Source organism: Lutra lutra, chromosome 8 (genome assembly GCF_902655055.1).
Source record: "Lutra lutra chromosome 8, mLutLut1.2, whole genome shotgun sequence".
NCBI lineage: Eukaryota > Metazoa > Chordata > Mammalia > Carnivora > Mustelidae > Lutra > Lutra lutra.
Window position 1 is genome coordinate 118,715,504 of NC_062285.1, and position 21,544 is coordinate 118,737,047.

Genomic DNA, 21,544 nt, shown 5'->3' on the forward strand with positions numbered 1-21,544 from the left:
ACATACCCTCCCCAATGTCCATAACCCCACCCTCCTCTCTCAACCCCCCTCCCCCCAGCAACCCTCAGTCTGTTTTGTGAGATTAAGAGTCACTTATGGTTTGTCTCCCTCCTGATCCCATCTTGTTTCATTTATTCTTCTCCTACCCCCTTAGCCCCCCATGTTGCATCTCCACTTCCTCATATCAGGGTTTTAAAGACAAAATTCTCGAGGGGCTAAGAACTGGCCGATAGATAAATGAAGCAGTTCTTCCCAAATAACAAACAGGAAATATGGTATCTTTAAAGTAACATTTTAAAATCTGAATTAGGATCAGTGTGTTATTTTCATACACTGTAAGTAAGGTAGAGAACAAGAAGAAAAAAGAAATGATAAGAAAAAGATATTGGAAAATGATATATCCAATAAGGGATTAATATTCAAAATATAAATAACATACAACTCAACACTCAAAAAATGAATAACCCAATTAAAAAATGGGCACAATAACTTGAATAGACATTTTTCCAAAGAAGACATACAGATGGCCAACAGTCACATGAAAAGAAATTCCACATCACTCATCACCAAGGAAATGCAAAAAATAAAAACCCTAAACAAAACACAAAGACCTATCACCTCACACCTGTCAGAATGGCTCAGATAAAAAACACACAAGAAATAACAAGTTTTGGCAAGGATGTAGAGAAAAAGGAGCCCTCAGTGTACTGCTGGTGGGAATGCAAATTTCTGCGACCTACTGCGGAAAACTCAGTATGGAGATTCCTCAAAATGTTAAAAACAGAATTACCAATATGATCCAATAATTACACTACTGGGTATTTACCCAAAGAAGATGAAAACACTAATTCAAAAAGATATATGCACCCCTATGTTTTTTTTTTTGTTGTTTTTAATTTTATTTTTTATAAACATATATTTTTAATCCCCAGGGGTACAGGTCTGTGAATCGCCAGGTTTACACACTTCACAGCACTCACCATAGCACATACCCTCCCCAATGTCCATAATCCCACTGCACCCCTATGTTTAATGCAGCATTATTTACAGATGTCAAGTGTCCATCCAGAGATCAATGGATGAAGAGGCAGTGTATATATACAATGGAACATTACTCAGCCACAAAAAAGAATGAGATCTTGTTATTTGCACAACATGGATGGATCTAGAGAATTTAATGCTAAGTGAAATAAGTCAGAGAAAGACAAATGCCAGATGATTTCACTTATATGTGGAATTTGAGAAAAAAAACACAGAAAAAAAGAGACCAACAACAATAACAACAAAACCGAACTCAAATTCAGAGAACTGGTGGTTTCCAAAGGGGATTAAGAGAACACTTACCTTGATGAGCACTGAATAATGTACAGAATTGTTAAATTATTATATTTTACACCTGAACCTAATTCAACACCATATGTTAATTATGCTTAAATTGGAAAAAAAAAAAAGATACTACCTAGAAAAAGTGTGAATCTGAAAGGATTACTTCAGCATTAAGACCAGTGACAACCTTTTTCCCTTTTTAAATAGGGCAACTGTAAAGATAAATCAGGAGGAAGCTATATATTCCATACTTACCAATGTACTTCTTTTTTTTTGAGAGAGAGTGTGTAAGCCGGAAGGGAGGTAGGAGGAGGGGCTAAGAGAAAGACAGAATGAGCCAGCATGGAGCCTGACCTAGAGCTCAATCCCACAACTCCGAAATCAAGACCTGAATAGAAACCAAGAGTTGGACGCTTAACCAACTGAGCCACTCATGTACCCCATCTCAAATTTCTGAAGGCTAGAAGTCCAAGGTCACAGGGTCGGCAAGGAGGTTTCCTTTGAGGATTTCTATCTTGTGGCAATCTTTCTGTCTACTGTCTGTAAATTTCACTTGTTTTTAGTAATCTCAACACCAAATGTGAGGCTTGAACTCACAACCCCAAGATCAAGAGTCATATGATCCTTCCACTGAGCCAGCCAGGTGCCCCTAAGTTTCTTTTTAACAAACATACCACCCACATTGGATGAGAAGCTTACTATACTCCAGTATGACCTCATCTTAACTAGCTTCACCTGCAATGACACCATACCCAAATAAAGTCACATTCTGAGGTACTGGGTGTTAGAACTTCAGTATGATTTTTTTAGGTGACACCATTCAACCCAGAACAGCTGGCTTTTCTCACCATTCAAGTATCAGTCCAAGTACTACCTCCACAGAGAGGCCTGTCCTCACCACCCAATTGAAAGTGGCTCTCCCCCAGGCACTAGACACTCTATGCCCTTGCCCTACTTTATTTTCTTCATATACTTACCGCTCCCAGAAATTATCCTACCTGTTCATTTGGTTTTGGTCTGTCTCTCCACACTAGAATGTAAACCCTATGAAATCAGGGACTCTGTCTTGTCTATTTATCTCCAGAGCCTACAGCCATCCCTGACACATGGTGATGGTTCAATCAGTATCAGCTGAATGAATGAAAACATGCTTTAAATAAACATCACTTGTCCATTTATAAATATAATGCCAGAGATAGCCACAGCTAGGAATGAAAACCAAGCAAGGTAAGAGGATAGACTTTGAATAGGGTGGTGGGGAAGGCTTCTGAGATGAACCATGAAGCAAACCGGAGTGGTTTCAAAGACAGTGAAGTTGACAGTGTGGTCGACAGTGTGACAGGCGCGAGTTCCAGGCATGACCAAGACGTAAGGAAGTGGAGGGCCAGTGGCGAGGAGGCGTGCCAGAAAGGAAGCTGAAAGTGAAGGCATCTGCATTTACTACTCTCTGTCTGTATCTTCAGCTTACAAAGCACTATGATATTCCAGGCCAAATAAAGTTTTTCCCTTATTCATGAAGTTTCCACAAGAGTCCTGAACCCCTCTCTCTCTGTCCCCTGGGCATTTTGTTGTTACTTCTACTATAGCATTTCCAGCATTTCTGTGGAACTGCAAGTTTTCCATTTCACATGACTCTTGCCCCCTCCAGTGAGCTCCTTGAGGGCAGGGACCCCAAAAGTTACTAAGTAGATGTTGAAGGAAAGGAACTCCTGGCTGGTGCCCCTCCTCCTGATGGGTGCCCCTTCTGCCACACAGACCAAGTGTTTCCCATTTAAAAACAAGGCTTGGGGCACCTGGGTGGCTCAGTGGGTTGAGCCTCTGTCTTCAGCTCAGGTCATGATCTCAGGGTCCTAGGATCAAGCCCCGCATCGGGCTCTCTGCTCAGCGGGGAGCCTGCTCCCCACCACCACCTGCTGCTCTGCCATCTTGTGATCTCTGTCAAATAAATAAGTAAAATCTTTAAAAACAAACAAACAAACAAAAACCAAACAAGGCTTTCGGGCATGACCTCACACAAAATGGCACAGCAGGAAGCTCTAGGAGTTGTCCCTCCATCGAGGTGGCAGGAGTGACTGGAACCTAACGGACACTTAGGACAAGGAGGGCACAACTTGCTGAAACAGAGGTTGCTGACCTTTCCTAAATGGGCCGTGTGGGTGAACCTCAATTGCCCCCATTCTCCAGCCACGCCACACAGCGGGGTGGGGCGGCAATTCACATTCCCAAGATGGTGGCTGGTGCCAGGGTGGGCAGTGAGGACCTTGTCTTCAAGCAGCTTGGGGTTGTACATTTTGGTTGGAGAGCCTGTGTCTGTCACCATTGTTCCCACAGGATATAAACTCCCATGTTGCTACCCAGAAAGCCAAAATGTTTAGCCACGTGAGATTTATACATTTAGTCATTTCCCCAACAAAGCCTGAGTAGCTTTTATGTGCCAGGCACTGAAGACACAGGAATAAACAAAACAGACAAAAACCCCAGTTCACATTCTGATAGGGAAAGTGACAGTTCACTAAAGCGTGGGGAGGGCGGAAGCAGGAAGGGGTGCAGTGCTCTTGTCTTGAGTCCCTCCAGGCCCCTTTGATTTGGCACTACATTATTATATCACATTTTATTCATGCCGAGTCTCCTGACTGAATGGTAAAAACCATGCAAGTTAATTCCTTGGGTCTCTGGTGGCTTCTTATCACCCTAACACCCAGGCCAGAGACCTAGGAGCCAAACGTGACTCATAGTCTCTTGATCATGTTCAGAGACAATCACATAATATCTACAACAGCAAAGATGGTATTTTTGTCTCTTCATTTAATTAGAGCTATGTACCTAGGTTTTTTTGGGGGGGTGGGTTTTTATTATTTTTATTAACATATAATGTATTATTTGCCCCAGGTGTACAGACCTGTGAATCATCAGGCTTACACAATTCACCGCACTCACCATAGCACATACCCTCCCCAATGTCCATAACGCAGCCACCCTATCCCTACTGCCCTACTCGCCAGCAACCCTTGGATTGTTCTGTGAGATTAAGAGTCTCTTATGCTTTATCTCCCTCCTGATCCCATCTTGTTTCATTTTTTCCTTCCCTACCCCCCACAACCCCCTGCCCTGCCTCTCAAATTCCTCATATCAGAGAGATCATATGAAAATTGTCTTTCTCTGATTGACTTATTTCACTCAGCATAATACCCTCTAGTTCTATCCACATCGTTGCTGATGGCAAGATTTCATTTCTTCTGATGGCTGCATAGTATTCCATTGTGTGTGTGTGTGTGTGTGTGTGTGTGTGTGTGTGTGTATCACAACTTCTTTATCTATCTTCATCTGTTGATGGACATCTAGGCTCTTTCCATAGTTTGGCTATTGTGGACATTACTGCTATAAACATTTGGGTGCATGTGCCCCTTTGGATCACTACATTTGTATCTTTAGTGTACCTAGGTTTTTTTGTTTGTTTGTTTGTTTGTTTTTAAATCTCCATCTTCCTGGGGTGACTTAACTAAATTCCTGCCTGAGGGAGAAGCCAAAACCACTGTCCTCCAAAAGCTGACTTCCTAATGTGCGTCTTAGTTGGACAAGTCATTCAAACTATCTGAATGTATTTCCTGGTCTGGTAAATGGGGACAGTAATGCACACCTCAGAGGCTGTAGAGCGACTTGGATGAGTGAAGGACATGAAAACAAATGCGTAGAGTGACACTTGGTATGTATAAAGCACTCAGTACACATTACTGAGAAACAAAAGAGGCGCCCAGGTAGCTCAGTCGGTTAATCGTCCGACTCTTGGTTTTGGCTCTGGTTGTGATCTCATGGTCGTGGGACTGAGCCCCTGCATCAGGCTCTGTGTTCAGCGCAGAGTCTGCTTGTGATTCTCTCTCCCTCTGCCCTTCCTGCTTGTGCTCTTTCTCTGAAATAAATAAATCTTAAAAAAAAGAAAAGAAAAGAAAAACAAAACTTCCCAACACTCCTTTCAGCCAATCATTTTACTGAAATAGCATGATTACCTGTGAAATCATACAACCCAACAGATAAGTATTTTATTATCACAGCACACCAAGCAGCAAAGCAGATTTGGAGATCAGGGGAAGCATGTTCCAGGCTATAGTAAGGGACTGGGTTGGCTGCTAGATCTGGCTTCTCTAGGAGCCCAGAGCCCTGCCTACCAACTTGAAATGGATCTTTGTGTAGAACTTCCCAGGGAGACGCTGCCTCCTCCCCCTACTCTCCCTCCTTCCCCACTCCCTTTTTCCTTTAAAACTGATTCAACCAAGGGAAGCAAGGGCTTTGTGGCCAGGGTCTCATTTTTCATCAAAGAAGCATTCTCCCTACATGGCTTTCTTCTCTTCAGTTGCATTAGGAAGAGCATGTGATTCTTTCTCCTTGATAATCCCTCTCCCCAGCATCTTAGAAGCCTGAGTTCAAGAGCCGCATGATGCTACCCCGTAAAGCTGACTACTCTGGGTGAAATCAAGCAAGGGCTGCAGAACAACTCAAAAGTCATCTGATGGACCCATTACGGTACGAGACAGAAGTCAGAGAAAGACCAAGTGTGTTCTCAAGTACATGTGGAATTTTGAAAAGCCAAAGCTATAGGAAAAGAGAGCAGAATGGAAGATGTCAGAGGCTGGGGAAAGATTGGTCAAGGTACAAACTTCCAGCTGTAAGACGAATAAATTCTGGGGATCTACGGTACAACATGGTGACTATATCTACAGTGCCGTATTATACACTTGGAAGTTGTTGAGAGTAGATCTTAAATGTTAACACCACACACACACAAAAGTAATTATGTGAGGCTATGGAGGTGTTGACTAACCTTATTTTGGTAATCATTTTGCAACACATACACTTATCAATTCATCGCACTGTACACCTTAAATTTACACATGTTACATGTCAATAATATCTCAATAAAGCTGGGGGAAAAACATCTAAGACCCATGGCTTCTCCCTAGCTGCTTCTGCCATGGCAGCCTATAAACCTCTTCTCTTTCACTTTTTAAAATAAAATGCAACAAGCCACTTTCATGTTACAGCCTAAGAAATGACAACTGTTTGGAGGATTACACCCCTTCCCGACTTGATGACCTGAGGACAGGGATGGGGGCTCAGTCATCTTTGCATTCCTAGCATTGAACACAGAAACTGGCCCAAGAATAGACTGTTGAAAAAAATGTTAGGAAAATTCCATTTTCATAGCATCTACTGATGTCTAAAAATTCCAAATTAGAGGTTATAAAATGTATGCTAGATATCTTAAGAATAACTTAATGGCAGGGGCGCCTGGGTGGCTCAGTGGGTTAAGCCTCTGCCTTCAGCTCAGGTCATGATCTCAGAGTCCTGGGATCGAGCCCCGCATCGGGCTCTCTGCTCAGTGGGGAGCCTGCTTCCCTCTCTCTCTCTCTGCCTGCCTCTCTGCCTACTTGTGATCTCTCTCTGTCAAATAAATAAATAAAATCTTTAAAAAAAAAAAGAATAACTTAATTGCAAAATCAATTATGTGCTACATATTACCTGGGATTTTATGAAAATTAGCACTATCTCAAAATTAAAGACAATGTACTATAAAATAAGCTTTGTTATTCAGTGGTATGAACATAGACCCAATAATTAATTCTAGCCCTCACTATTATCAAGTGCCTCAGTATCTTCCCATTTTAGAGTAGGAAATGCAATAGCTACTTCACTGCGCTTTTGTGAAGATTAAACGAGTTAACACATTTGTAATACTTAGAACAGGGCCTGGCAGAGGGTGACCACTTACAAAATGCTAGCTATTACCGTCACTGTTGTTATCAAGTGCTGCCCTGTCCAACGCTATTAAGTTAAATAGAAGCTCATTCAGTTAATCTGCCCAGGAAAGTATTAACAGAAGCGAGACACACATAAAATCCATGGTCCAGACAACAAAATCTCCTCAGGGCTTCAGATGTCTTCTAAAAGCCATTAGCAGATTCTCATCATATAAGAATTGCCCATAAATTGCTTACTTCTTAGAATGTGATTGCACCTTGAAGCAGGACTATATATTTAGTAGACCCTAAATGTAAGCCAGAAAGAACTGAATTAGCAGCTTCACTAAAAGGTTCCTTTAAAAAAAAAAAATGCAGACAGCATTCCCTACCTTCTCTTCATGCCAGATGATATTCCTGATTCCGTAAGCTTTGGGGTGCTTTTATCTGATAAGGGCCTGTGAGTTTATGAAAGCTTTGAATGACCAACATCTGGGTTAAAAAAATCACGAGAAATAAAAACTGAGAAATAGAAAGCAGAAGTAGGCCCCAGCTGGTTCCGCTTACGCTCTCCCACGGTGGCTGCTGTCCTATTTCTCAGACACCACCCTTCAGTCTAGCAATCCCTAATGGGTGTCTGCTAACCACTGGTCCCCATACAAGGGTTCTGGGGGCAGGTCAGTTTCCCCTCCTGGAAAGCCACCGTGCCCACCAACATACCCAAGGTCCTGAGCTTCTTCCAGAAGAAACCCACTGAGCCATGTTTCACTTACTGTTTGAAAACTTAACCACAGACTCCCCTCCCCAAGGCACTTTACTTGAATCCAGGTTTTGAAAACGCTGACAGTCTAAAATCAATCACTTCTTTCTACTGAGGAATGATGACTAGGTTCACTCACCTGATCTGGAGGAGTCAGTGAATGAACACTTACTGAAATCAACACTTACCTAAGAGCAGGTGGGAAGGAAGGTGAATGCTATGTACACCCACAGCCCCTCATTCAATGCATGAGCTCATGTCTTGGATCAAGTCAAAAAGAAACTATCCTCAAGATCCAGTGGGGAAGACGCCCATAAATCCTAGGAATAGCGGGGCGCCTGGGTGGCTCAGTGGATTAAAGCCTCTGCCTTCAGCTCAGGTCATGATCTCAGGGTCCTGGGATCGAGCCCCACATCGGGCTCTCTGCTCAGCAGGGAGCCTGCTTCCTCCTCTCTCTCTCTCTCTCTCTCTGCCTGCCTCTCTGCCTGCTTGTGATTTCTCTCTGTCAAATAAATAAAATCTAAAAAAAAAAAAAAAAAAAAAAAAATCCTAGGAATGGCTTATGGGAAGCATGATTTCCAGATTTGCAGGCTCAGAGAAAGGAAGATGTAAGAGCAAATCTGTCAACAAAAGGAATTTAATCCTCCTATAGTTTTTTAAAGGTTTTTATTATTTCCTTGAGAGAGAGGAAGAGAGTGTGTGAGCATGAGCAGTAGGGAGAGGCAGAGGGGGAGGGAGAGAGAGAATCTCAAGCAGACTCCCCAGCAGACTCCCCACTGAGCTTGGAGCCTGATGTGGGACTCAGTCTCATGACTCTGAGATCATGACCTGAGCCAAAATCAAGAGTCAAGATGCTTAACTGAATGAACCACGCAGGCACCCCTCTCCTACTGTTTTGTGCCTTTTTTTTTTTTTTAAGTCAAGGAGAAGAATGCAGGTACACTGCAATTTAATCAGAATATGTCCAAAGTCATCAGGAAGAAATCTAGTGGTGTCAGTTTAATGGGGTCACAAACACAAAGGAATGTTCAGAGGTTCCTGTCAAACTATCTGGAAAGACTCCACTCTCTAAACATTATCTTAATTCTGTAACTGGGAAAAAAATTCCAGAATCCTAAATATCTGTTTATAATAAAGATTCCATTTTTTTCCTAGCTCCTGATACATCATAGAAAATTATGGATATGGGGAAGCATCTTTCCTTCCCTCAGGTCACAATTATATTCATGCAACCATCACTGCCCCAAAGGGCCCCCCTGCTGGCCTTCCTAATGACCACACGTACTACAAGGCACAGTATCAGCAGAGAAGAAGCTGAAATTTCTGAAAGAACAGCAAGAACACAGAATAAAACCATCCTGGGTTATGTAATTCCCTGTTTCTCAGGATTCTAAACCACTCAGGATCTTGAGCTTAATATCCCCTAAGTAGAGCCAAAGAGGGGCTGGGAAGGGACTGCTTAGCTGAGGTGAGAGAAAAGCCTTATTTTACAGGCTCTGCAGTTGAACAGAAAGTCACATAAAACTGTCCAAACATCTTGTTCCAGCTCTGTTCAACTGAACTTTCAATGACAGTCAAAATGTTCTGAACAATGAGTGTTCAATATGGTAGCCAGTAGGCACATGTGGCTATTCAGTACCTGAAACATAACTAGTACAACTGAGGAACTTAATATTTTATTTTAATTTATTTTAACTTAAATAATCACATGTGGCCTGTGGCTACTGTATTAGGTGGTACAACTAGCTTATATGCTTAATGTCCCATGGACATGAATTCCACAAAAATGGAGATGGTCAGGGACCATGGAAGGTTTTCTGGAGGTTCTGGGAAATGGACTATCTGACTTATCTAAGGAAGCAAGGAAGAATCAAGTCTAATATCTCTAATATCTCATGAATCATGAGACGGCTAAAAGACAAGCATCACTCCCATCTTACTAAATGGAGAAACTGAGATATAAATTCACTTAACTGATATAAACAATAACTACTACTTGTGGAATCTCTCCATGTACGTAGGTTTTATATCCAATCTTTACAGCAATCCTCCAAGGTAAACATTACTGTCCCTCTTTTTCTGGTACAGAAACTGAGGTTCAAGAAGGATGATTGCTTAGGAAAAGCCACATAACAAGTGAAGCCAAGATTCGAACTCAGACCTATTTTTAAAGCCCAGACAAATACAACTTAGGTCTACAGCAAAGATCAATTTTTCTTTCTCAATTTAATCAAAGTTTTTTTTCTTAAAGATTTATTTATTTGAGGGTGAGAGAGAGAGCACATGCACACACATGTGCCCAGGGGCAGGGGGAAGGGGAGAGGGAGAGAATCGCAAGCAGACTCCCCGCTGAGCACAGAGCTAGAGCAAAGCCCACTCCAGGCAGATCTCACAACCCAAGAGATCATGACCTCAGCCAAAACCAAGAATCAGAAGTTCAACTGAATGAGCCACCAGGCATCCAAGTCAACAAGTATTTTTTGAGCCTCACCATGCTAAGTGCACAGGAGGAGGGAATGCAAAGGAAATAAAACCATCAATATCACTGAACCTTGGAGTTGTGTGGGCTTGCTATTCTTCTCTAACAAAGAACATGAATTATTCAATTACTCACAGCTACCTCCTCTTGTATATTACAGCAATCAACTGGCCTGGAATAAAAAAATAAGCTAATATTTTTAGCACTTCAAAAACACACAGAACCAAAGCACACGAGCCAAGTGAAAAGAATTGATAAATTAGACTTTATCATAATTAAAACTCATGCACCAAAAGACATCATCAATAAAATGAAATGATAATCCACAGAATGGGAGGAAGTAATGGCAGATCGTATATTTGACAAGAGACTTGTACCCAAATTGTATTTAAAAAAAAAATAAATTAAAAACTCTTACAAGGCAATAATAAAAAGACAAATCACCTGCACACATTTTTGTGTGGACATATGTGTCCATTTCTTTTTGGTCTAGGAGTGAACTACTGGACTGTATGGTAATTCTATGTTTAGGACTTTGAGGAGGTACCAAACTGTTAGCAAAATGGCTGGGCCATGCAGCAATCCCAGCAGCAGGGTACGGGGGCTCAAATCTCCCCACAACCCAACCAGTACTTGCCATTGTCTGGCTTTTATCTTAGCCATTTCTTGTTGGTATGAAATGATATCTCATTAGGATTTAATACACATTTTCCTAATGATCTGTGATGCTGGACATCATTTCGTATGTTCACTGACCATTCATAAATCTTCTTTGGAGAAATGCCTTTTAGGGTCCTTTTAGTTTAGACATATTCATTACATAAGTTATGTTCAGTTCAAAGAAACATAATGCAGAGGAAAAACAAATTTTCTTTTTCTTCTGTTTTATTTTCAAAACAGTTTCTTCAGGTATCTCCAAATCTGAAGCTCTACACACTCAAACTGTCTTGTAACGTGCCTGGAGGCTGAAGGTGGGGACTGTGGGCTCACCTGTGTCTAAAGCCCAGCTCTCCTACTTCTAGGTGACCTGGAGCAAGTGACTTAATCCGAGCCTCAGTTTCTCGTTCCTGCAAAACCCAATCCAATTCACCCACACCACAGAGCTGTTTACATGAGCACACTACCTAGCACATGGCAAATACTCAACAAACACTCACGTTATTGTTTTTATCACCAACATACCATCATCACTATCACTGCAACCCCAGCTCCCACAGGAAGCTTGAAAACATGATGATACATGTAAGTTTTCCATGTACATTCAGTGCTTCAAAACTGTTCTCCTCAATTTAATTCAGACTCCCATTGCCTGAACATATCCAGGGCTCCTTATCATCGCTACTCATTATCTTAGGGACTTAGACTTTGAAATAAGATCCCCCAATTTTTCCCTGGCTAGAACAAATGCTATACTATCCCTTGGCAAAAGCGAGTCAACAATAGAAAAAACATTTTTTAAATAGGTACATTTCTGTGGTTTGTTTCTAGAAGACCTGAATGAGCCAGAAAATGTCAGCATCTCCTCAGAGACGCCTGGTAAATAAAGGGAAATAACACTGGAAAAACGAAGCCGCCTGCCGGAGGAGCTGGCCCAGCAGCATGATGACTAGGCCCTGAGCCAGAGAATCACCAACGTCCACACAGCAGAGCAAGGGGCTAGGCGACAGCGCTGGCTGCCAAGTTCAGAAAAAAAAACTCTTTTTTTTAAAGTCTATATGAAAAAAGGAAAAGAAAGTGCATAGGACTGAACTCTATTCTGTAAGACAAATATCGGGTTCTCCTTTTCCTTCCATTGGGCAGAGGTGGTGGAACAAGACTCTGGAAAAAAATCTGGGGTCCCAGGTAGACCATACCTCATCACCAATGGCCGGCCAAGTACAGTGGTGACCTCTGGCTTGCCTGGCCCATGTTGCCCCCCTAAAGAACCCAGATCTTCCAACATGTCCTTCCAGCCACACATCTCAGAGAACACCTGGGAAGGGGCTCAATCAGCCACAAAAGCCCCAAACCTCAAAATATTCAAAGGAAGTATGTCATGGGATTGACCCATCACAAGGACCTCTTTTAGCCTCCAAGGAAACGTCACAGCCCTTGTGGGGAGTTTTCCTGGGCACTACCTACCTCAGTAAAATACAGAGAAAAAACAACTTCCCCATAGGAATGTGTACTGGGGCCAAACGATGTTCCCCCCAAATCTGAGGGGATAGTAATGCCCCCATCATTCCAGGTCTGTCCTTGAATGCTGCCTCTGTTCTGCTTCTTCTAGAATAAATGCATAGAACTTGAGAGCTGAGAAGGCCCACAGCCAGAAAGAAGAAATAACTTACCAAAGGTCACAGAGCACGGAAGTGGCCAAGCCAAGACTCGACACACAGCATTAGCCATAAAAATGGGAAAGTACTGTTGTTCTAGATTACAACCCACTCTCTCCATTAGAGAGTATGTCCCTGACCTGGAAAGGAAGTGCTCACAAAGGGAACATCAAGGGAATTAGGAACATGGACTCTGAGCCAATAACAAGATTCAAATCCAGTTCTGTCCCTTACAAAGTGTGTGACATCAGAGAAGTTCCTAAACCTTGGTTACCTCATCCATCATAAAAGGCTGATTAAGGCACCAACCCTGTCAACTATTCCAAGGATGAATGGACAAAATAGTTTCTAAAATAGGGTCTGCGGGGTGCCTGGATGCCTCCCAGGGATCCAGCCCAGTGTCTGGGCTCCCTGCTCAGCGGCGAGCCGGCTTCTCCCTCTCCCTCTCCCTCTGCCCCTCCCCCTACTCCTGTTCTCTCTCTCTCTCATAAAGTTTTTAAAGATTAAAAAAAAAAAAGTAAAACAGTGTCTGAAGGGGCGCTTGGGTGGTGCAGTCTGTTAAGCATCTAAGTCGATTTTGGCTCAGATGGTGATCTCAGGGTCATGAGATCCAGCCCGCTGTGGGGCTCCACACTCAAGGGAGTCTGCTTGAGATGTCTCTCACGCCCTCTCCCTCTGCCTCTCCCCGCCTGCTGTGTGCTCTTTCTCAAATAAAGAGATCTTTAAAAAAAAAATAGTACCTTATGTAAGTACTATATAAAGCATCATCATCATCCTAAAACAGAGGGGAAATGAAAGTGAAAACTCGAGTAAAAATGTTGAGGATTACATGAAAAAAGAAAGTGGGTGTGTGGTCATTAAATAAGTAGAATACCATGTAACTTAAAAAAACATACAGGGGCGCCTGGGTGGCGCAGTTGGTTAAGCCTCTGCCTTCGGCTCGAGTCGTGATCCCAGGGTCCTGCGATCATGCCCCACGTCGGGCTCTCTGCTCAGTGGGGAGCCTGCTTCCTCCTCTCTCTCTGCCTGCCTCTCTGCCTACTTATGATCTCTCCGTCAAATAAATAAATAAAATCTTTAAAAAAAAAAAAAAAAGAAGTACAGACACACCAAGAGTCATGTTAACAGTGGCTAGTGGGAAAATGAAAGCAAAACAAGAACATGTGATAAAATGATAGGGCCAACAGGACTCCCATGATGTTAAAGAATCAGCCCCGCATATATACATGTACTCCAAAAAGAAAGCAGAAGAAAATAAATGAAACATTGGCAGCCATTCTCTGGGCAGTAGGATTACCGCTGGCTTTTATTGTCCTCTCTTCTTCTCAAATCTTATGCAGCAGATATGTATTACTTTGGAAATCAAAATAAATGTAGGTTTTTAGAGATTATTTTTCTTTAATATTTTTAAATTTTATTTTTTTTAGTAATCTCTACAGCCCACATGGGGCTCAATCTCATGACCCCGAGATCAAGAGTCATATGTTCTGAGCTAGTCAAGTGTCCTGAAACAGTATTTTAAAGAATAAACTTGACACGGGACCAGGTCTCAGATGGCTGAAGGGCTATTACAAGCAGCTACAACGGGGTAGGTGGAACCCTGCGAAGCAGTGTTTGGGAGGAGAGACCTAGAGACGGGGAGCAGGGGACTACCAAGCCACCAAGCAAATCTGGAAGGTGATGCCTGAAAGGATTGGGTCAGGGAGGGGCAGAGCTCTGCAAAACAGGAATGAAGTTCAGAAAGAAAAGGAGAGTGAGGACTTCAGCACTCCCTGGTTTAAATGAGAGAGATTATGAAGGCCTAGATAAAGGAAAAAAGAGAATCCTGAAGATAGCTAATTGGCAGCCCGCTGTCTTTCCCTGGCTGGAAAAAAGGAACTGTTGGCTCCTAACTGGGGGCCAGGCTGGGATAAGCCATCTGCGTTTGGTGCTCTAAGCTGCTCTCCAAGTCTGAGACCATCAACTGATCCCAGGAAGGACCAAGAATTTCCTTCTTTTCAGCATCCAGATGAAAGAAAGGGATCTGCTGACCCTGGGCCACTGACAGACATAAGCCAGGACCCAGAAAGAACCTGCCATAGGGTCTGAGAAGGCTGAGTTAAGTGCGGCATCTTTCTCTGGAAATCTTCCTGGCTTGTCTTCTGTGCCCACTTCCAGCCTGAGTACTCCGCTTACCTCTTCTGCAGAGATTCCCTGTAGCTCATACGAAGGGAGAGACAGAAGAGAAGATACAGAAGAGAGAGCAGAGAGCAGCAGTGGGACCCTCCCAGCTCGGGTTCAAGGCCCATCTCTCCTCTGAGGTGCCCCCTACTCTGTGGTGTGCTATGCAAGCACCCTCCCCCCCAAACCCCCCCTTCCTGTGGCATGCTGCACAAGCACCCTTTCCCCTGAGCCCCGCACCTCTGCATCTTTCGGCTCAGGTCCTCGGATCCCAGGGTCCTCGGATCAAGCCCCAAGTTGGGCTCTCTGCTCAGCAGGGAGCCTTCTTCCCTCTCCCTCTGCCTGCCTCTCTGCCTACTTGTGATCTCTGTCAAATAACTAAATAAAATCCTAAAAAAAAATTCAGGTGTAATGGACAGGGGTGACTCTTCCCTTCTCATCAGGGGTCATTGTAACAGGAAACATCTCAATCCAAAAAGTGACCCTGCAATAGAGGACTCTCAGAACCTGTGATGACCTATGGGGTGACACTTTATGGATATTTGCATGATCTTAAAGTACCTTTCCAAAATATTAACGTGAATAAAAATATTATTGATTACTGTGTTGATTTTACAATATGCCCACAGATCCTTTGATACTCCTCCCTCCAGGGGTGGAACTTAAATCCCCTCCCTTCTTGGGCTGGATTCAGTGATTCTCTTCTAATGAGAAGATCATAGAAGGGGGAAAATGGCAACTTTACAGTGATGAAATTGGGAAGACACACCCCTATAACCAAGTGATCAAGGTTAACATCAGTGCTAAGTCATGTTCACAACATACACTCTCCGATACGACACAGTGAAAAGGGAATATCGCCCCCCACCGTACTCTTCCCCCAAATCCATAACCTGTTCAGTCATAGACTAGAGAAACCTGTTTCAACAGACATTCTACAAATTACCTAACCACTACTCTTCAAAATTTTCAAGGTCATATGAAGCAAGATAAAACTCTCCTAAGTTGGAGAAGAATAAGGAGGGATGACAACAAAATGCACCATGAACCGGATCCTGGAACAGAAAAGAACACTAGTAGAAAAGCAGGAAAATCGTGCTGAAGTCTGTAGCTAGTAACTGAAGTTAACGTATGTACCAATGTAATTTCTTAGTTTTGATAAATGTGCCATGGTTATATAAAATGTTAGTATTAGAGGAAGGCAAGTGAAGGATATACAAGAATTCCCTAAACTGTATTTGCAACTTTTCTGTAGGGATTCTATTACTTCAAAATAAAAAAGTTTAGGGATGCCTGGGTGGCTCAGTTAGTCAAGTGTCCCACTCTTGAGCTCAGCTTGGATCTTGATCTCAGGGTCATGAGTTCAAGCCCCATACTTGGGGGCTCCACACCCTACCAAAGTAGGTGTGGGGCCTACTTTAAAAAAATAAATAAATAAAAATGAGAATGTTTAAAAATGAAACAAACGTGATGCTTCAGGAAGACACATCATGCTTATGCTACGACTTCCTTGGGTCCCCACAAAACTCCTAAATGTGCCCCATCGTCCCCAGTTTGAGAAGCATCACAAAATCTCTCAGTTATCAACCATTTACTAATGCCACAGCCGTGATGACTTCACATCAAGAAAGAATGGCATGTATGATCCTAACTATTCAGTTGTCGTTAGCAAGAAAGTACCTTTCCTAAATTCATTTCTATGACAAGCAAGATGGAAACAGAGATAGGTCTCTGGGCGTGGTGAGGTTCCAGTCTGTTTCTCTGGCTGTGGTCCCATCACTCAGCACTTTGCCCAAGACCCACATAGGATGAGTTACTGACACATCCAAATGACAAATTCTGAGTACACATCAATATCAACTCATTTATAGAGAGGATTTCACTTTCTCCTCTATGAAAATAAAATGAAAATAAATGCCTACTTCTACTTCAAAAGATAAGCTGTCACCAGACTCTCAGCTACCCACGAGTGACAAGCTAAAATCTTCCCGACAACCTTGAAGGAAAGCATTTAAAAGTTCTCATCACCTAAATGTATGCCTTTACTTCACAGTTTATTTCTGTGATTTGGGGGTCTTTGTTTTGTTTTTTCTTTGTTTATAAGATGCAGTAACAGACTGCTTTGCGAACATGGCTCCAAAAGGTCCACCTTCTTGTATCCACATCCTTCAACATGATTATGTGGCCTCCATCAAGGGTATGGGGGCAGGAGGGCGTTATTTCCCTCTCCGTGGTGGCGGGCTGGCCTTGTAAACTGCTCTGGTCAACAGAATGCCGCAGACTTGCCAGCACAGCAGTTCCAATTAGGCCCAAGAGGGTTTGTTTACTTCTGCTCACCCTATTGGAACCCTGCTCTACAGGCATGAAAACAAACCAGGGCTGTTCTGCTCTAGAATGAGAAAATTAGGGACCAAAAGATGAGCTAGCCCCCAGCTGACTCAGATACATGAGATATTTGGTCCTCCCTGGGATCAGGTGATGGTCTCAGACTTGGAGAGCAGCTTAGAGCACCAAACGCAGATGGCTTATCCCAGCCTGGCCCCCAGTTAGGAGCCAACAGTTCCTTTTATCCAGCTAGGGAAAAATCCTTTCTCCAGGATTCTCTTTTTTCCTTTATCTAGGCCTTCATAATCTCTCTCATTTAAGCCAGGGACTGCTGAAGTTCTCACTCTCCTTTTCTTTTTGAACTTCATTCCTGTTTTGCAGAGCTCTGCCCCTCCCTGACCCAATCCTTTCAGGCATCACCTTCCAGATTTGCTTGGTATTCCCCCTGCTCTCCCTCCCTTGGTCTCCCCTTCCAAACACTGTTTCTAAGGGTTTAGATAAAATCTATAAAATAGGGGCGCCTGGGTGGCTCAGTGGGTTAAGCTGCTGCCTTCGGCTCAGGTCATGATCTCAGGGTCCTGGGATCGAGTCCCGCATCGGGCTCTCTGCTCAGCAGGGAGCCTGCTTCCCTCTCTCTCTCTCTCTCTGCCTGCCTCTCTGTCTACTTGTGATCTCTCTCTGTCAAATAAATAAATAAAATCTTTAAAAAAAATCTATAAAATAATTGGATAAAAAAGGACAAATGTATAATATCCACTATATTATCACTCAGAAAGATGATGTACTTTTCATTTGTTCCAATTAAAAAAAAACAACTCCTAGTAAGTTCTTTTGTTTATGTAAGTCCAGCAACATGTTGTGAGAGTTTTTCTATGGGCTTTATACCTCTTGTTGCTGTTGAGATTAGAAGTATTTTTACCATCATAGCTAAAAGATTATTGCTGGCATATAATATCACTATTGCTCCTCGTGTATATACCCACAAGTTTACGAGCTCATAAATTCTAGGAGTGGTGCCACACTTTTTTTTTCTTCCAAGTTTTCATTTTAATTTATTTAAATTCCTGGTTAGTTAACAGTAGTGTAGTACTAGTTTCAAAGTGTAGAATTTAGTGATTTAACACTTACAAACACAACCCAGTGCTCATTACAACAAGTGCCCTCCTTAATATCTAGCACGCATTAACCCAATATACCCCCTCCGTCCACCTCCCCTCCAGCAACACTGACTGTTGTCTATAGTTAGTCTGCTTTAGGGTTTGCCTCTCTTTTTCCCCTATGCTCCTTTGTTGTGTTTCTTAAATCCCACATATGAGTGAAATCATAAGGTATTTGTCTTTGACTGACTTATTTACTTAGCGTAATATACTCCAGTTCCATCCAATCATTGCAAGTGGCAAGATTTCATTACTTTTTGTGGTTAAGTAATATTCCACTGTGCATATACATATGCACACACCCCACAACTTCTTTACCTGTTCATTCATCAGTTGATGGACACTTGGGCTCTTTCCATGGTTTGGCTGTTGTCAATAATGCTGCTATAAACACGAGTGCATGTAACCCTCTGAATCAGTATTTTTGTATCTTCTGGCAAATACTCTAGTAAACATACTTGTTTTTTATTGGTATGTAATTATGTTGTTTCTTTTGAAAAGCCCTTTTCTTCTTATTACCAGCTGCACTTTAAAATACATGTTTCATGCTTTATTGCATTGGCAAGCAATGCCAGAACAATAATGAATATCGTGTTTTTTATTTTAATGGAAATCTCTAGTGTTTCTTACATTGTGTATGATGTTAGAAGCTGGTTTAAGATATATGTACATGCAAAAAAAAAAAAAAGATATATGTACATGCTGTGGATATACACACACACATTTTCCTTTTGACTTACGATACACTTAAATCATGCTAAAGAAGTATCTTATTTTTCAAAGAATTTTATTTTGTAAATTAAGAATGGGTATGTGTGTGGTTTATCTTACTGCAACAACTGACTACAGGGTCTGTTTACAGACTTCCTAAAAAGCATGATTATATTCCTGGAATAAAAATATTATGCCAACACCCTGAATGATTCCATTAGTTTCTTTTTTAACTTTTTCATGTGTTTTATCAGATTTTTTAAATCATATGACAAAGGCAGCCTTTCTACGTGAGTGTGATAGCAATTACATAGCATGGACATTATCTGATATTTGTAAATTTAAATAAGTTCACGAGTAAAATTTTAATACGAACCCATTATCTCATGGTAAGAGGGGGAAAATTTCAACAGATTAAGTTAAACAGTTTATAGAGAAGGAAGGAAGGGCAGTCAGTGCACTAATATTTCTATGGCTCCTGCTAGATAAAGCCCTTACCTAAGGGATCACTTTCCCTTTGAATTACTTCAACTCTACAATACTTTGCTGACGCCGGGAACTACCCCCTAACTTTGTTTTTGTTGTTGCTTTTTTTTTTTTTTTTTGCTTTGTTCTATTGCACTACAAACACTTCTCCATCGAACAGTGTTATACAGGAAGGCAAAGAAAACCTTGGTTTTTCCAACCACCTGTCCATCCCTATGTGTATATATTTTCACAATAATGCTGCAGAGAAAACAATCTGAAAACGTCACTGGCATACGATATCAAGTGCTTATAGTTCTTAGTTAGCTGTGGTGGTCAGTTACATGACTCTGCTGGTCCTGGCTAGGATTACTTACCCTGGTTTAATTATCGCCCTCTGGTTAGCTGGTTGTTTGCTGATTTATGTGATTTTGCTCTCTCATAGACTCATGGAAGCAGCTGGGCCTTCTGGTCAGGGTTAGGAGCAAGAATCGCCAAGTGAGCCATTTAAACATGTCCCAGGTAGGAGAGGAGGCAAGACAGAGAGGAAAGACTCTATGGCCGGCCACAGAGACATGGCTGGGTATGACTCAGGGGCGAGTGATAGTTCAGAAATTGTATTCCACAGCAATATAGAAAAATAGAGGTTGGGACTACACAGAGTAACACCCATTAGAAGTGTAGCCTTCACCATGTCAGTAGTAAGTTGCGGCAAGCCTGAGTTAAAGGTTTTGCTATCACCAGCTGCCTGACCTTAGGCAGGTAGTATCTTAGGATACTAATTAAAAAAACAGGGTCACCTGGGTGGCTCAGTGGGTTAAAGCCTCTGTCTTTGGCTCAGGTCACGATCTCAGGGTCCTGTGATAGAGCCCCGAATCGGGCTCTCTGCTCAGCGGGGAGGCTGCTTCCTCCTCTCTCTCTCTGCCTGCCTCCCTGCCTACTTGGGATCTCTGTCTGTCAAATAAATAAATAAAATATTAAAACAAACAAACAACAACAAAAAAAAAAACAAGTGGTTGGACAAGTCTCAATGAACCTTCTAAGCACCAACACTCCATGGCTATCGACTTCATTTTGTTATCAAGCTCAACCCTCTTCACATGCGTTCACTCTTCAGGTCACCTTGTAGTATAACTTTTACTTGTATAAAGTTATACTTGTAGTATAACTTTCACAATTTTAAAAATCAGAAGGAACAATACCAACAGCAGAACCTTAAACCCAACCGCTCGAGATGGGTATTCTAGCACCTCAAATGACCGAAAGCTGGAAAAGGATGACTATTCTGTCAGAGTGCCTTCCTGTGAAGGCAACCAGATGTGCAAATTTTTCAGGACAGTAAAGGTTCGCTTGTGATTAAAGAAAGACTCAAATCAATTTCAAGCAACAATGTCTTTGAATTCACTCCTACTTTGAATTATCATTATTTTCTCCATTGCAATTCTTTTCTAAAGATTCAATTTATTTTTTAATAAATGATACATGCACATGGCACAAAACTCATAAGCTACGAATAATATAAACTGAAACGTTTCCCTATCATCCCTATTCCTAAAATAGATTATAGATGACCCTCCCCAGTGACAACCATAGTCATCAGTATTGTACAGAGAAAATGCCAGCACTTGGGCGTGGGTACCCACAGACATGCACACACATACACAAACACTACTCTTTTTTTAAGCTAGTAAATGGCACTGTCCTAAAAACACTGTTAGGTAACTTGCTTTTCTCCCTCTTCATGGTATATCTCAGACATTATTCCATAGGGAGCTGCCCTGTTGTTTTAAAAAAATTGTATCATCGGGGTACGTGGGTAGTTCAGTGGGTTTAAGCCTCTGCCTTTGGCTCAGGTCATGATCCCAGGGTCCTGGGATTGAGCCCCATATCGGGCTCTCTGCTTAGCGGGGAGCCTGCCTCCCTTCCTCTCTGCCTACTTGTGATCTCTATCTGTCAAATTAATAAATAAAATCTTAAAAAATAATAAATAATAAAATAAATAAAATAACTGTATCATATTCTGCTGCATGGCCATGCTATTATTTAACCAGTTCCTATCAATGAATATTTAGGTTGCTTCCAGTATTTTAGTATTTCAAGTGCTATTAAAAGTAACT

The 21,544-nt window shown here is 42.0% G+C and overlaps 1 protein-coding gene across 1 annotated transcript in view; it reads right to left on the reverse strand.

Annotated features, from left to right (window-relative positions):
- The window catches only part of TMCC3 (transmembrane and coiled-coil domain family 3), a 265,093-nt gene that overhangs the window by 219,767 nt on the left and 23,782 nt on the right, over window positions 1-21,544 (reverse strand). The gene's annotated exons all lie outside the window — the stretch shown is intronic.